At 40.3% G+C, this 16,635-nt stretch overlaps 2 long non-coding RNA genes across 4 annotated transcripts; both read left to right on the top strand.

The window, feature by feature from the left end:
* The first annotated feature begins 453 nt into the window (after window positions 1-453).
* On the top strand, window positions 454-1,222 carry LOC120573047. The gene is made up of 2 exons (XR_005641621.1): window positions 454-725; window positions 839-1,222. It is a non-coding gene; the product is annotated as an uncharacterized LOC120573047 (long non-coding RNA).
* Window positions 1,223-4,191: 2,969 nt separating this feature from the next.
* Window positions 4,192-12,234, top strand: LOC120572963. 3 transcript variants are annotated; one of them, XR_005641530.1, is made up of 4 exons: window positions 5,208-5,374; window positions 9,592-9,945; window positions 10,070-11,181; window positions 11,801-12,234. It is a non-coding gene; the product is annotated as an uncharacterized LOC120572963 (long non-coding RNA). The 3 variants fall into 3 exon arrangements; XR_005641531.1 differs by lacking the exons at window positions 5,208-5,374; window positions 11,801-12,234 and adding an exon at window positions 4,192-4,319 and having other exon boundaries at window positions 10,070-11,436; XR_005641529.1 differs by lacking the exon at window positions 11,801-12,234 and having other exon boundaries at window positions 10,070-11,436.
* Window positions 12,235-16,635: the final 4,401 nt, after the last annotated feature.

Consider the following 16,635-nt stretch of genomic DNA (forward strand, 5'->3'; position numbering starts at 1 on the left):
GGACTCTGAGGAGGAACACATCCAGAGACACCGAGACTCGGTGTGGAGAAGGCTGGGGAAGTCCTTCTGGTTCCTCCTGTAAAATTGGCTACATGGTTCAGTGGGACGGTGGAGTTTACTGGTGTGAGTCCAGAGAGGGAGCAACCAGTAACAGCATCAACATCACTGTCACTGGTAAGATCAGACTGTGGAGTCAGTATTGATGAAGCTGTGTGTGAATGGATGACATGCTAGTTTGTCTCTGTGTTGAGGTGGACCAGTGATCCTGCAGAGTCCTGTCCTCCCTGTGATGGAGGGAGAAGACCTCACTCTGACCTGTAAAACAGAGAACTCCTCCAACCTGCCAGCTGGTTTCTATAAAGATGGCTCATTCATCAGGACTGAGCCTGCAGGTCACATGACCATCCACCATGTTTCCAGGTCTGATGAAGGCCTCTATAGGTGCAACATCAGCAGTGTTGGAGAGTCTCCACCCAGCTGGGTCTCTGTCACAGGTGAGGAGGTTACCTTTGATTTCAGGAGTTCATTCATCCAGATATTCACCTGACAGCTGATTCTCTCTACAGAGAAACCAAAGACCTCAGGCCCACCAACCTCTGCAGCTCTGCCCTCGGCCTCAGACCGCCTCCACCTTCTGTTAAGACTAGTCGTCCACCTGGTGGTGTTTTGTCCGTACTGCATCTCCACTTTCATCATGGTGTCTTTATTTCAAGACAGAGCCACAGGTAACACTCTGAATCTTTTAATGACCTTACGATCAATCTTGTACTACCTCTCTGGTGTAGATGATTGACAGTTGTCGTTAACAGAGGTTTTTTCTAACCTGCGTTGACTCTAGGGAATTACCTGCCCATCTCCGTGGTGACGACCCCACCCACCCAGGCTGAGGAGGGATTGGAAGATTTCACCACTGCTGTCAAAACAGAACATCACTTCTGAACTGAGCTGAAAAGAAGCTCAAATGTTTAGAGTCCTCCGTAGATCAAAAACAGTGGAGGACCCAGAACACTTCTGTATGGAACTCCACATGTTGTAGTTAGTAGTGTAGGTCTCGGACTCTCTAACCTTATCCCTAACTCTGCGTGTCATAGTTTGACTTGCATGTGTAGGTTGTTAAACTCTTAAGAGCGTTGTTCACATTCTGCTGTGAGGTCTTGTTTAATGTTTGTTTAGAAGTTTTTAATTTCTCTGGATCTGATCAAATAAAATGAAGAGCAGCTTTTCTCTTTGCGATTTTTTTCCAAGCTGATCATAACTTCACTTCTCTCGTTTCCTTGTAGCTGACCCACATAATCAGATGAAGGCCAGGGGGGCCTCCCCTGACTTTTTTGGCCCCTGGGCCTTTGCCTAGTAGGCCTGTTGTAATCCATGGCCACTGTTTAAGTGTTTTAACATAAACATTCAGAACTAATACTAGTTAGACATTCCTCTGAAAAATCCTCGCACTGTTAAGTTTCTGTAAATACAGGTACATTCATTTATACAAAGAGTTTTACAACAGTTACTCACAGCTGTAAGTTTCACCTAAAGGGCAAGAAAGTAGGAAGGCCAATAGCACAGGTGTCCTTTCACAAGCCACCACAAGAGGGGAGCCCTTGCCCAGCAGAACTACTCTGCCTGTCAACAGCTATTTATATACAGTCAATAATTATGGTTCAACCAGAGTCATACACAAAAAAAACACACAGGTTAAAGAAATGACAGGCAGGGAGGCGCAAAATGAATGTAGTCAAAAGTAAAAAATATGTTCCAGAAGTTACAGAAAATGTAATTATAAAGTCCTCTGATGTCCACAGTGAGAGTGTGAAGGAGAAGTAATACAGGGGACAACTGGATTCTTTAATTTAAAAGACACTAATGACTAAACTGTCACATGTGTTATTTAGTGTGTGTGTGTGTGTGTGTGTGTGTGTGTGTGTGTGTGTGTGTGAGAGTGATATTGTATTGTTAAGTAGTTAGTAGTTTTTGACCCCACTCATGGAAGAGCATAGGTATTGGTAGGTCATGCATCTAAGGGTTAAACACAAGCAGCACAGCTGTGTGCATGGCTGCTTTCAGCATGATTCATTAACTATTAGGCATAGCTAATAAGCGGGGCCAGTGTGAGTTGCTTTATAAAAGTGTTTTTTTGGTCTTGTAATTTACAGGAAGCAGTACGCCATCTTCACAACTTGGAGACACATTGTAGGCCCTACGAAGGCCAGGGTAAGATGTAAAGAATATGCTTTCTTTCTGCTGTATAAGGAAATAGATACGTTAATTGACCAATCTTAACCGTACAGTTTGTTTTCACAGACTAACCTCGCCTCATAACGAGACTGTGACCTATTTGCTTTTTTCAGATCTGTAAACTTGAATCTGTTAAAGTGTGTTTTCCAGTTGTTAAATGCATGTTTACTTCATCCATAGCACAGTTTGTGTAACTTGTCAGTGTAATTATATCAGTTGATATGGTTTAATTATAACGTACAGAACCTTTAATCCATTGATGGATCAAATTAAATTATTTGGAAACATTGCTAACTTTATTAGCATTGACTTTAAAACTGTCCAGAAATTTATGAGACAATATGTCTTACACTTGAATTAAAACAATTCAAACAATATGAACTGTGATAGAGTTTTTAGACACTGGCATGAGTGTTGGCAGTAAAATAACTGTAATGAGCAGACTCTTCTAGTACGTTCATACGAATTCTGATGAAAATGTAAGGTTAGATATGATTTAGCTGTGTTCAAAGTACAACAAGTGCAAAACATTGACATGTAAAAGTAACACATCTTGAGGATCCAAATCTATCAAAATAAAGTATTTATTTTTCTTACAAGATACACTGAATAGTAAAACACAAAGCATTTTAGGCACATTATGGTGTGTGTAAGTTATAAGTGAGTTATCACATTCTATCATGTTTATTATATGACATTACCTAATTGTTTTAGCTAATTTAAATAGTACGTACATGGCCTTTGTTTTATTCACGTTATTTCATAACCACATTTCCTTTTGCAAACATCATTTCATTCTACTTCGGAGATAATGAATACAGTTTTAAGTCTTATTTAAGACTTTTTTTACACAACATTAATCAGAGTTTAATCACCTGCTCAATTTATATAATTAACTGGAAAAATACCAATCTTAGCAGAGGCCATGAGCGCTTTAAATGATCATACATGATATAAAATGTGCAATTAACCAGACACAAAAAACGTATAACAGGTTGAAGACATCTTTTTTTAGGGGGGATTTTTCCATTTATTATAGAGTGACAGTGGATAGACATGAAAGGGGGAGAGAGATGGTGGACGACACACAGCAGTTCGGACCCGAACCCGCGCCGCTGCAGGACCCAGCCAACACGGGGTGCACGCTCCCACTGGGTGAGCTAGAGGTCGCCCCTTGACACATGAATTGAAGATATTTTTTGCACAGATCAAACAGCAGATTTACATATGTCCTCACACCCTCAGAAAGAAAAGAGTTGTATATACAACCCATGTGAAAACAGTCAGGTGTAAAGAGCTCTGAGACTTGACAGATGAACTGATCATCTCCTGATTCATCAGCTGGCCGTCAACGTAACCACGAGGGAAGGTTCCATCCGCCGGGGCATCGTTCATTGTGTTTTCATCCATGGAATGTCCTGAAGATGAAAAAAACATGAGTCAGTAAATGTGTGGATACAGGAGCAGTCTTCATCCTCTCTGATGTTTGAAACTGCAGCTACAACATGATACACACATGCTCTACTATTTAAAGTGTCCTGCAGTACTGGCTGTGATCATGAAATTGATAAAAAAAGCTAGTTACAAATCGTGTCTTTCTGATGTTTGATGGACCTTAGAGATGATAGCTTGTTTGTTCGAGCATATGAAATGGGAAGGGAAGGCAGGGGGAAATGTCTGTGTTTAGCCTGCATAAATGTGACATGATTATGCACACTGTTCCTATGAATGAAAATAATGGCACTTGGGATTAGCCAGTTGATCCCACACAGCCGGCCCTGCTTCCTGCAGAGGACTCTCATTCAAAATTGGGTTAACGTTGCGGTAACAGCTGCTGGGTAGTGCTTGTATGTCCATTAAGCAGCACTTTACAGATCAAGTTTCAATCAAAGCGTCATGCCCCGCTTTCTCGTCCTACTTTTTCCTACAGATCTCTTTATAAGCTGCTGAGTGGTCCGGGCGTGTTCTTTCAACGTTAATACTTCCAATGTCACTGCTTTAACCCTCAGCAGCGTCTCTGCTGTCATGGCTGGACTCAGATCTGTTTTTTTCCTTCACATTATTATGGATATTTTCTCTGGCTGGAGAAGGTGAGCTGTTTGTGTTAGTGGGATTACTACCTCTAAGTGATGGCATGAAAGTAATAACAACATCAGACATTTTGCTGTTTGAATAATTGAATACATGTTTCTTTTGTAGTTCTTTCTTGTTATTCTATAGATTATATGTTGTAATATAGATGAATTCTCATAATCAATTGTATTTTTTTTATGAAGCTATATGTTGTCAATCCCTCTGGATGACCACACCTTTATCCACCCCTATCATGTAATTTAAAATGAATAAACTTTGAACAGCTGAACAGCAGTGCAGTGAGCTGGCTGTGAATAATGTTCTCTATATATGTATATAATATGTTAAAGAGATTCAAAGGAATTCATTTCAAGAAATGAAAATCGATTCAAAAACGATTCACAGTATGTAAATGTAGTAACTTTTCCAATGTGTATATATATATATATTAGACTTAGACATAGAGACTTCTCCTTATTGATCCCTTTGGGATGACTCCCGCAAGGAAATTGGATTTCCAGCAGCAGATTTCAGCTTACAAAACACTTATAGAAAATAAAGAGGTATACAAATATAGTATAGAAAATACAGTATAAGAATAACAAAACAATAAACTTTTAGCTGAATATAGGAAGTAAACAAAAAGTAAATAAACTATAAACTATAGATAAATAAAGATAAATATATAGGACTGTGTATGGTATTTTGCCATTTCACTTATACAGTGAAAAATTATATCAGTGCACCCTGGAGATGATGTCATTCTGCCATGTCAGGCTGCTGATTCCTCCATCAGGGTTGTAGAACGGACCCTACCTGACCTGGAGCCAGAGTACGTCTTGTTAACCATCAATTAACACCTGGATCCAACCTACCAGCATCCATCCTTTAAGGACAGGGTGGATCTGGTGGACAGAGAAGAAGAAAATGTTTTTAATTCTGAAGAATGTGACAAGCATCGACACTGGAATATACAAGTTTTGAGTTGCATCAGGTGCTTCAAGATGTAAAAAGAGAGCCATTATTGACTCTGATCCAATCAGAACCATCCGTCTGCAGGTTACAGACCCAGGTGAGTGAGTCTCTCTCAGTGCGTTTTTCTGAGTATCAGGTTGTAGCTGCAGTTTCAAACATCAGAGAGGATGAAAGCTGCTCCACTATCCACACATTACCTGACTCGTATGTTTTTTATCTTCAGGTTCTAAGGATGGATATATAAGTTATCTAACTTGGCCTGTAGGCAGTTGAAGATGCTTTTATCAACATCAGATATTAGAATAGAATATTGTATTGCCATTAGAACAGGTACAGAGCCGTACAGGTGCTTTGGGATTCTTGTGCGTACTATTAGAAACACAATAGAGAAATACAGCGAAAATATAAAGCTACATAAATAAATATTAATAAAGTCTTACTACAGCAATCACTTGTATCCTGCACCAATTAGACTTCATACTCTCCCTTACCTTAAATTCTGAATATTCCCATTTACTACTACGACTACTGATACTCATTGTACCTTATTTTCTGCTTAACAGCTGCAGTAAACCTTCAGTAATCTTAATTTATTTATATTTAGTCCTATTTTTGAACCGTTTTGTGCTAACGTCAGCAACCAAACAATCATAGATAGCTAAAACGTTTGGTGTTACCCCATAAACCGTTTAAATCTGAGCATGCGCAACTCACATCTGCAGTCGACTCAAATCGTGTAGTGACAGCGTCATCCACACGTCCTCCATTTTACTGCGTCTATGTTAGCTGGTGAGCGGTCCGGGCCTGTTCATTTTCACCGTTAGTACTTCCATTAGTGCTGCTTTTACCTTCCACAGCATCTCTGCTACCATGGCTGGACTCGGATCTGTTTTATTCACATCACTATTGATATGTTCTCTGGCTGGAGAAGGTGAGCTGTTTGTGTTAGTGGGATTACGATCGGTGGTAGAGCGGTTGCCTGCCAATCGGAAAGTTGGCGGTTCGATCCCTGGCCCTGCAGTCCCATGTCGAAGTGTTCTTGGGCAAGACACTGAACCCCGAGTTGCCCCCAATGCTGCGCCATCAGAGTGTAAATGTGTGTGAGTGTTTATCTGATGAGCAGGTGGCACCTTGTACAGCAGCCTCGGCCTCGGCCATAGTGCATGAATGTGTGTGAATGGTGAATGGTTCCTGTACTCTGTAAAAGCGCTTTGAGTAGTCGTTTGAGTAGACTAGAAAAACACTATATAAAAACACTCCCATTTACATTTAAATGACAGCATGAAAGTAATGTCTGTTTATATAGATGAATTCTCATAATCAATTGTATGTTTTTAACGAAACTACACATTGTCGATCCCTCCGTATGTTTGTGTCTCAACAAACCATGAAACCTGATCCACTCCTTTATCCACTCACTAAGTCATTTAAAGTGCTCATATTATACTTTTTGGCTTTTTCCCTTTCTTTTATTGTGTTATATATCTTTGTTGTGCATGTTATAGGTTTACAATAGTGTTTCTCAATGGGGGGCGGTACCGTTCAGAAAAGACCGCGTGGGGAGGGGGGGAGCAATATTTTGGAAAGGGGGGCGTTTGTTTGAAAGCTAGTTCAAACCAAATATTCACAATAACAATACATGTTATTACACTTTAAACTACGTGAAAAAATAAGTGGTCTGCAACATTAAAACCTGCCAGTTTACAGCACTGCGACTGGACGAGACGGTGTAACATAACACTTCTTCTCTTCTGCTTCTGTCAGCTTTGTTTTGCCCCGGCCCTGTGCTGCCTTCAGGGAAACGGGACGTCAGAGCATCATCTTAAATGAGCTCCGTACTTCAACGTGAAGCTGCATTCAGATTTAAAAAAAAGCAATCGACGCAGGGTGGTGCAACATCCTGTTTTGTTCTTTAACCCCCCAATGTAGCACAAGTAGACTTTATATTTCACAGTAAAAGTTTTTCATCAGATCGTTTGCACCTGAAGGCAGCTCCATGTCACGAAGAATGAGAGAAAGAAAAGAGATGAGTGAGAGATATCGACTGTGCTTTGTTGTTTGGCAAACATTTAGTTGGTTCACAAACTGCCGGGCAGTTCAGGGCTTGTGTTTTGGTGTTTTAAAACTTTCTTCTGGAAGCGATGGAGGCAGTGATGCCATTGTTTCCTGTACGGGATTCTCACACCTCCTCAAAACGCACCACAATGCTTTTCTCCAAAAAAACAATATTCTGCCATTTACTCGCAAGACAGGCGATAGCAAACATATACTCTGTGTTAGCTTCATAACTTTGAAGCATCATTAAGTCTGAATAATTGTCTATTCCTCAGTTATTGGGATAAAAACTGTAGAGAACTGTTGAAACAACATTACTTTTTATTATTAATAATAGGCTTCCGATCAAGCTCAGGATCCAATTTAAAGTTCTTGCTCTGATTTATAAAGCTTTGCATGGCACCTGTTTATATCGCTGACCAGCTCCAACTGTAAACTACTAACAGGTCCCTCAGGTCTTCTGGATTACTGGTGGTCCCATGCACTCTTTTAAAAACTAAAGGTGACCGTTCTTTTGAAGCGGTGGCTCCAAACCTGTGGAACGCCCTTCCTACTGTCCTACTTTCTGCAGTCTGTGGTGAAGCTTTCAAAAAGAAGCTGAAGACGCAGTTGTTTAAATTTGCTTTTGACTCATGTTTGTAACTTTGGGTTTTAGGTTTTATCTTTTAAATGATTTTCAATGTCTTTTCAATTTGTTTTGGGGATCTTAATGTATTTTTTTACAAATGTTTATCATGTGAAGCACTTTGTGACTTTGTCTGTAAAAGGTTCTATATCAAATAAACATTTTAATATTATGATTATTAGGGCCCAAGTGCTGACAGCGGTGAAGGCCATATTGAAACTGAAGGAATTATTATTCCTTCGTCCGGCAAATTAATCGCCTTTTTGAGGGGCTTTTCATACTCAAAACCTCACCAAAATTGGCGGTCTCATCAATTCTTGTGAAGCTTTACGTATTTTAAGGGTTTCAAGAATAGGCGCACAAACATGGCTCACTAGCACCCCTACAAAACTTAAAATGTTTTGCCCCTGCAGTACATTTAATGTAAACTCATAAAACTTGGTATACATATGTAGCATATCAAGACGTGTAAAAAAGTCTTTGTAGCCTTACCCTAAACCCTACAAGAAGTCTGCCATTTTGAATTGAAAGTTCAAAATGAGTGCCTTAAAGATGAAAAGTTGTGAAAAGTCATTAAAAGAAAAACTTTTTGTCCAACGTTGTGGCCGTGGTGTGGCTGCCATTTTGAGTGTTTAGCGATGAATAGCCAATATTGACTTTTGGTCATAGTGCCCCCCGCTGGCAACAGGAAATCAGCCTTATATGACAAACATCCAATTTACATGGAACTTATAATGTGTGGTTTACATGTGATACTTAGCCGCCCCCTATACTGTAACCATGCCCACTTACTCAGGCCACGCCCCCTTTGATAACATTTACCGTTTGATGTAGACCCTTGTGTGAGGTGTCATTGAACTCAGCAGAGAGTTCCTCGTTCATTGGTGATGGTTTGACCTGCCCCCCTATACTTAAGCCACGTCCCCTTTCATAACTGGTGACCCAATGCTGCTTGCAGCTTTAATTAGGAGTCCAAGACCGAGGGGGCTGGGACCCGCGTTTGCAAGGCAACGCGGTTGCCGTGCAACTTATTGGCAGGAAACTTAGCATCTACCGATGGACCTGACCAAAAGTTATCACAAGAAAACTCAGTACTGTTGTTCAACATCCCACTCCGAGCCTCCCTACCAAATGTTGTGAAAATCGGCCGTTAGGGAGCGCTATAATGAACATAGATGCATTTTAGCAAACAAGTCTATGCATTTAAATGGGAAAATATTGCAATGGCAATATCTCTGCCGCAGTAAATGCTATCATCACAAAACTTGAGATTATTGTTCAACATGCCACTGTGTGGCTCTCTGCCAGATTTGGTGATGATCGACCTTTAGGGGCCGCTATAATTGAGGTTGAAGTGTTTTGGTCTTTTATTCAATGAGTGGGAAATTTGCCATTGCATTTCACTACAGACTTTGGAGCTCACACTTAGTTAAATTTCCTGAATTTTGCCTCGCCCCCATCATGCTTTGGGTTCTCCTTTAACGGGCTCCGCTTTCGCGGTCTCTTAGCGTCGTCGTGGGCGACTCGTGCCAGGGGGTAATGGCGCTGGGGAGGCTTGGACCCCGTCATAACTGCTTGCATTTATAGTCATTATTATTATTAATATAATAGTAGTTTTTTTTATTGTTTTTCAGATGCGATTGTGGTAACAGTGCACCCGGGAGATGATGTCATTCTGCCATGTTGGGCCGCTGATCCCTCCATCAGAGCTTTAGAGTGGAGCAGACCTGACCTGAAGCTACCAGAGTACGTCCTCTTTTACAGAGATGGTCGCTTGGATCCAACCTACCAGCATCCATCCTTTAAGGACAGGGTGGACCTGGTGGACAGAGATCTGAAGGACGGAGACGTGTCTTTAATTCTGAAGAATGTGAGCAGCATGGACAGTGGAACATATGAGTGTCGAGTTGCACCGGATAGTTCAAGACGTAAAAAGAGAACCATCATTGACTCTGAGCCAATCACGATCATCCATCTGCATGTTACAGGTGAGTGAGTCTCTCTCAGTGAGTTTTTCTGAGTATCAGGTTGCAGCTGCAGTTTCAAACATCAAAGAGGATGAAAGCTGCTCCACTATCACACATTTACTGACATTTCTTTTTTTATCTTCAGGTTCTGAGGATGGAAACTCCTCTCCTGTAGGCCGATACCTTGGAGTAGCAGGTGGACTGCTTCTTGTAGCTGTTGCAGTGGTTGGTGTCCTGATATATACAACACAAAAGAACTGATCAGGACAGTCTTTTTGTGGTCTAAAATCACACCAAGAAATTTATTTTCATATAATCTTTCAATACTTATGTTGTCTTATTTTTTCATTTATTTTTTTAAACCTCTTTTTATTGAGAAATATAGATTATAAACATAGACGCAACGGTACAAATAAATTAGTTTTTTCTTTTTCTTACACACAAAACACCCCCCTCCCAGCCCACCCCATCCCATCCCGACTGGACCAAATAAGAAAGTATTTACAATACAGACTATTATGAAGAAATACATACTCAGAATTGAAACATGAATAAACAACAAGAACACCAAGAAGACCAAAGAGCTAATTGTGGACTTCAGGAAGTCTAAAGCTGGCACACACCCCCCCCATCCTCATCAACGGGACTGAGGTGGAACGTGTCAAAAGCTTTAAGTTTCTGGGTATTGTAATGGGAAAAATTACATTTAAGGATAATGCCTTATATTTTTATGTTTATTTCTACTTTAATTCTCTCACATTATTGAAAGAAACGGAGGGACGAAGAACTCTTGGACAGGACCGACAGCATCAGTCACACCTGCATCGGGTGGAAAGACCAACGAGTACGTGAGAAAACCATGTTTGAAGCGTTTGTCTGCATGTTACAACATGATGGTGGGCAACATATGGAGCGCGGACCCAAAAAAGGCCGCTCACACGAAGGATGTGGTCGAGCCAGAGAGGCCCAGGCGGGTACCGTGGGCAAAATGATCAGCCCAACAACCCAGACCAGTGTTGGTACTGCAAGGACTTTGGACATTGGGTATGTAACTGCCCGTAGAAAAAGCAAAAAAACCTGAGAAAGAGAACAACACCTGTCCCTCTGTTTGACTGAGTCCAACAGCTGATGAGGAAGGTAGTGCTGAAAAACACACACACACCCGAAACAATGGTAAAGATTGTTTCCAACGATTTGTCAAGTGCTTGAGGACGAACCTCTGACAATTGAAGAACATGGAACACGCTATTGGCAAAAGTAGATATAATCATTAAAGTAATTTGTGTATTGTGATTAGGTTGTAATCAAAAGGTTGGAATGTAATGGGAAAAATTACCTTTAAGCATAATGCCTTGTATTTTTATTTTTATTTCTACTTTAATTCTCTCACATTATTGAAAGACAGTTTATTTCAGTTTCTGCTTAAACTGCTGAGGTGTCCAGTCTGGAACATAATGTGAGCAATGTTTGTCTGAACAGATAAAGGTACAAGGTCACCCTAAAACTCTCTAGTTTTCCCATGCCAGTTAAGATGTAACTGGGGGGGTGAAAGTCGTACAGGGAGGAGGAGGTGAGATGACTCCGAGATGTCTGCATGTGTATCAGATTGCCTGTAAGAACTGTAGCGTCATAATAATCCAAGTGCATGTGTGCTGTCACTCTGAAGATGCATAAAAGCCTAGTGTTCTGTCCACTCATTTGAGAAACTGACTCCACACGGGGCTGCGGCCTTTTGTGAAATCATGTTGCTCCTATATTTGCAAATATATATATATGTTTTTAATAAAATACAAAAACCCAACTTGGTTTTAGTCTCAGTCTGTCTTATTTGTTTCAATTTACTAAACTCTGAAAAACTCTTCCCCCTGCTGCAAAGGAAACTTCCACTACAGTATCCACATCTCTGAGGACCTCTCCTGGACCCTCAACACCTCTACCCTGATCAAGAAGGCTCACCAGTGTCTCTTATTTCTGAGGAGACTCAAGCAGGTCCACCTGTCTCCTCAGATCCTGGTGAACTTCTACCGCTGTACCATCGAGAGCATCCTCACCAGTTGTGTCACAGTTTGGTATGGCAACTGCTCTGCCCATGACCGGAAAGAACTGCACAGGGTGGTGAAAACAATTTGCACTACCCTACCCCACCCATACCCACTCTATGTATTTATTTACAGATGTACATACTGTAATTACACCTATACATAGCTATATTCTACTGCTCTTCATACTATTCATCCTGCACATACACTTATTTTTACTATTCTTATAATGTTGCCACACTGCACGAAGCTGTAAATACTGTACATATCTGTCTATATGGTTCATTCAGTATATCCATATTTATTCTGTTTTTCTTATTATATCTATATTATTCTTCCTACTAGTATAATGTCACTGCTACTACATTGCACATATCTGTACATGTTGTTCTTATTACATAGCCATATTTTTTTCTGCTCTTCTAACACTGCAATATATTTCTTGTCCTTTCTATGCACCCCTTGTCTATACTTGAATATCGCATTGCACTTTTGATTGGACGCAAACTTTATTTCGCTGTCTTTGTACTTGACACAATGACAATAAAGTTGAAACTAATCTAATCAAAAACAAATATGATTTCTGTGAAGGATGGCACACCTCCAAAACTCTATCATGACACACCATAGTGGAGTACTATAGCCAGTGTAGCTTGAATATAGAGGGGGACAGTCATTCCTCTAGGTCACTTAGTACACTGGTAGGGCTTGGAGGTTACTAAAGTATGACAATAGATATTCCCACACTGAAAGGAATTGGTAGAACCTCTTATTGTGAATTGAATCTTCTCCAGATGTAAAAACAGTATTACATCCTTAAGCCATTGGGCTGCAGTGGGCGGGGCACTTGATTTCCAACGTAGTAAAATTTGCTTACGTGCAAGTAAAGAGACAAATGCTGATGTTGATTTGTTTCGCGTCAAGTTTGTTCCTTCATCTGGTACACCATTATCATAGCGCATGGTTCTAAAGTCGCCCCAACCACTTCAGACAATACATCAAATATAGTTGACCAGTATCCTGCTAGTTTATAGCATGACCTAAACATATGTGTCAAGTCAGCTACATTAAAATGACATCTTACACATTCGCTATCTAAATTATGATAGAATGAAGATATCTTGGCTCTACATCAGTGTAGGCGATGAACAACCAGTCTTGTACAGGAAGTGCTGTTGTTCATTCTTGTTAGAGCTTTAGTCCATACATCTTCCTAGATTACAGTTCTGAGTTCCTTTTCCCATGCAGTTTTGATCTTGTCTATCTTAACATCATCAATTAACATAATCATTGAATAGGAATGTGCTGTGAAACCTTTAAACCTTTAGACAGAACTTCTAAAAGTGAGTCCACTAGGGACTTTTCCAGGAGAGTAGGAAATTGTGAGCTATGGCTCTTAGCAAATTGGCGAGCTTGAAAGTAACGAAATAAGTCCCATTTTTTGCTATCCAGGATCAGGAAATCTGTTTTACTTTTATGCCGGTTTTTCAAAGCAACACTGGACTGGATCACCCTTATCCAGATACACAGATTTCAAGATTACCAAATCCGGATTACCAGTGCTCTAAATGGGACAACATATCACAATGTGGGCTACCAGCTATGTAAAAACAGGTAGAAGAGCCAACATGGGGTCACTGTAAGTGTTTCTTATTTTGAGACAAAACACAAAAATAATATAACCATCCACTTCCATTCATAATTTTCTTTCATGACCCCTCATCTGAGTTACAACAAATGAAAGCAAATATACATTAACAAATACATTGTGGATATTTTGAAAACGTCTTAAAAAAAAAAGGCTAAATGTCCAATAGTTAACAAAATAAAGAATGTTCAGGGTTCTTCTTCATCTGAGGAGGAGAGAGCAGCATTTCCAAGCCCTGCTTTTAGGAGGTGGATCTGAAGTTTGGCTTTGGTTTGCTGCAGTTTGGTCAGCTTGATTTATTCCTCTGCCAGGAGTATCTGTGCATATACACTAAATGATACAAATTAATTATTTGACCAATTTTAAAGTTTTACTACAGTTTCTTCCTGGAATCCACCTTGAAATCCTACCCCCTTTTGGGATCAGGATAATCCTGTTTTTTTGGCTCAAAGTTATCCAAATCCTACTGACAGGTTTTGAACAACACAAACTGAAGGTTTGATCCAGATTAAAACTAGGATTGGATTCCGTGATCTAATCTGATTTCAGATTCCTTCTTTCCCTTTTGAACAACCCATTTTCAAGTTTTGATCATCCGATAACCAAAATCCGATCAGTTTACCTTTGAACAACTGGCCCGAGGAAGGTGGCATATAGGCTTCTGCTGTTAAAGTGGATAATTGATATATTGTGTTCTAGTTGGAAAGTTTTATTAAATTTCATATCTGTATAATAATTGCAGCTGGTATTGATATTGCTAAGTAAGTTATTTTCTAGATCATTATTTTCTATGTCCTGCATTTTATGCTCTGTATATGAAAAAGTATGTAGTCCGGATGTAGATGAATTCCTATCAGAAAATTACATGTTTGTAGTTTTTTGTAGGAGAGGGGAAGGGCTTTTCATGTTGTAAACATGCCAAATTTATATGAATGAAATAGTTTCTATGTAGTTCTTCTGGCTCATTAAGCTGAGCTTTGAGGATTCGTCTTAAATGTGTTAAGCTGTAAACACATGTTGTGACAAGACGTTTCTAAATTAACCTAAATACCAATGGGTCATACATTTTGACTGCTACTCATAAGATCAAGCGTTTGTTCATTTTATGTTATTCTAAAACAGAAGAGGTGCAATACATGTAGTATATATCTAAAGCTCACATGATGCATTCAAGGATAGATTAGCAGTTGTGTATCTGTGGTGACCAGTAGGACTTGGATTTGTTGCAGCGACACTGTTCTCCAACAGTAAGTGCAGGAGGAAGTACTCACATCTTTTGTTGAGTTAAGATGTAAACATGATTAATTCTCTGTATGATTCTGCCTTTTTTTGTCTTTGAGCATTTAGACTCATGTCGATTGACAGTAATGTGGAAATGTTTTAAAGCCTAAAAATCAGTCCATGTTCTGCAGTTGCAAAGCATTGTGGGAGGATGCTCAGTGTGGGGCAGTTGGAGACAAATCATCAACATCAGACTGGTAGAGAGAGAGAGAGTGATTAATTGTTGAGTGTGTGTAAGGTCAGTGATTCAGAGTGTTTCCTGTGAGGACAGTGGAGATGCAGTACTGACAGAACACCACCAGGTGGTAGACCAGACCAGTCTCAACACAAGGTGGAGGGGGTCATAAAAGTTGTTTTTAAACCTCCATTTCCTCCGTGTAGGGTGGAGTAGCAGCCGGGTGGTTTCTCCTCCTGCAGACCTTATAGATGTTAGCTTGTTTGTTTGAACATATGATGCAGGGAAAATGTCTGTGTTTAACCTGCACAAATGTGACTGACATTATTATGTCTGTTCCTATGAATGAAAATAATGGCACTTGAGATTAGCCAGGTGCTCCCAGTTGCAATGATTAACTCCGCTCATGGCCCTGCAAGACATCACAGTACCACACCCACACAGCCGGCCCTGCTTCCTGCAGAGGACTGTCATGCAACATTGGGTTAACGTTGCGTTCACTCTAAAGACCACTGAGTGGAGCTTGCAGATCAATTTTCAAACAAGGCGTCATCGCCTCCGCCTCCATTTTCCTGCAGATCTCTCTCTGAGCTGTCCGGGCCAGTTCATTTTCAATGTTAGTATTTCCATTATCACTGCTTTTACCCTCAGCAGTGTCTCTGCTGTCATGGCTGGACTCAGATCTGTTTTATTCACATCATTATGGATATTTTCTCTGGCTGGAGAAGGTGAGCTGTTTGTGTTAGTGGCATTACTTCCTCTAAATGATGGCATGAAAGTAATAAAAACATCAGACATTTTACTGTTTGAATAATTAAATACACATTTCTTTTGTAGTTTTTTTCTTGTTATTCTATAGATTATATATTGTAATATAAATGAATTCTCATAATCAATTGTATTTTTTATGAAACTACACGTCGTTGTTTGTGTCTCAACAAACCATGAAACTTGATCCCCTCCTTTATCCACCCCTATCATCTAATTTATATAATGGAGCTGAACAGCAATGCAATGAGCTGCAGCTGCAGCTGGCCGTGTTTTATGAGTAGTTCCCATTGTTTTGGCTTCATTAGTGCTGACAGAAGGACTGTAGCTTGGAAGTAAAGCATCTGATTATCTGAAGCACTTACAGAAGCACATGTAGGCCTAAATATCATCGCTCATCTATCTGTCTGAAAATGAACTGCTCACAATAAAGATGCATCACTGACTTTTGCTTCCCGCATTTCTCAATTTCTTTTTCTTTCAGACACAAAGCATATCACCGCAAAGCACGGAGAGGACGTCCCTCTTCACTGTCAGGGTCCCAGAGATGCTGACATCCCAGGGATAGTGTGGAGCCGACGTGACCTGGAGTCGCAGAAGTTCTATGTCTTCTTTAGAGAAAACCGTCCATATGAGAACTATCAGCTCCCCTCATATCGTGGTCGAGTGACCCTGAGTGACCCGGAGATGAAGGATGGAAACGTTTCTGTTGTTCTGAAGAACGTCAGCGTCAACGACACCGGAACATATCAGTGTCGAGTTATAATCAGGGGGGGAGACGGACCTAAACTCTACAGCAC

Source organism: Perca fluviatilis, chromosome 14 (assembly GCF_010015445.1).
Source record: "Perca fluviatilis chromosome 14, GENO_Pfluv_1.0, whole genome shotgun sequence".
Classification (NCBI taxonomy): Eukaryota; Metazoa; Chordata; class Actinopteri; order Perciformes; family Percidae; genus Perca; species Perca fluviatilis.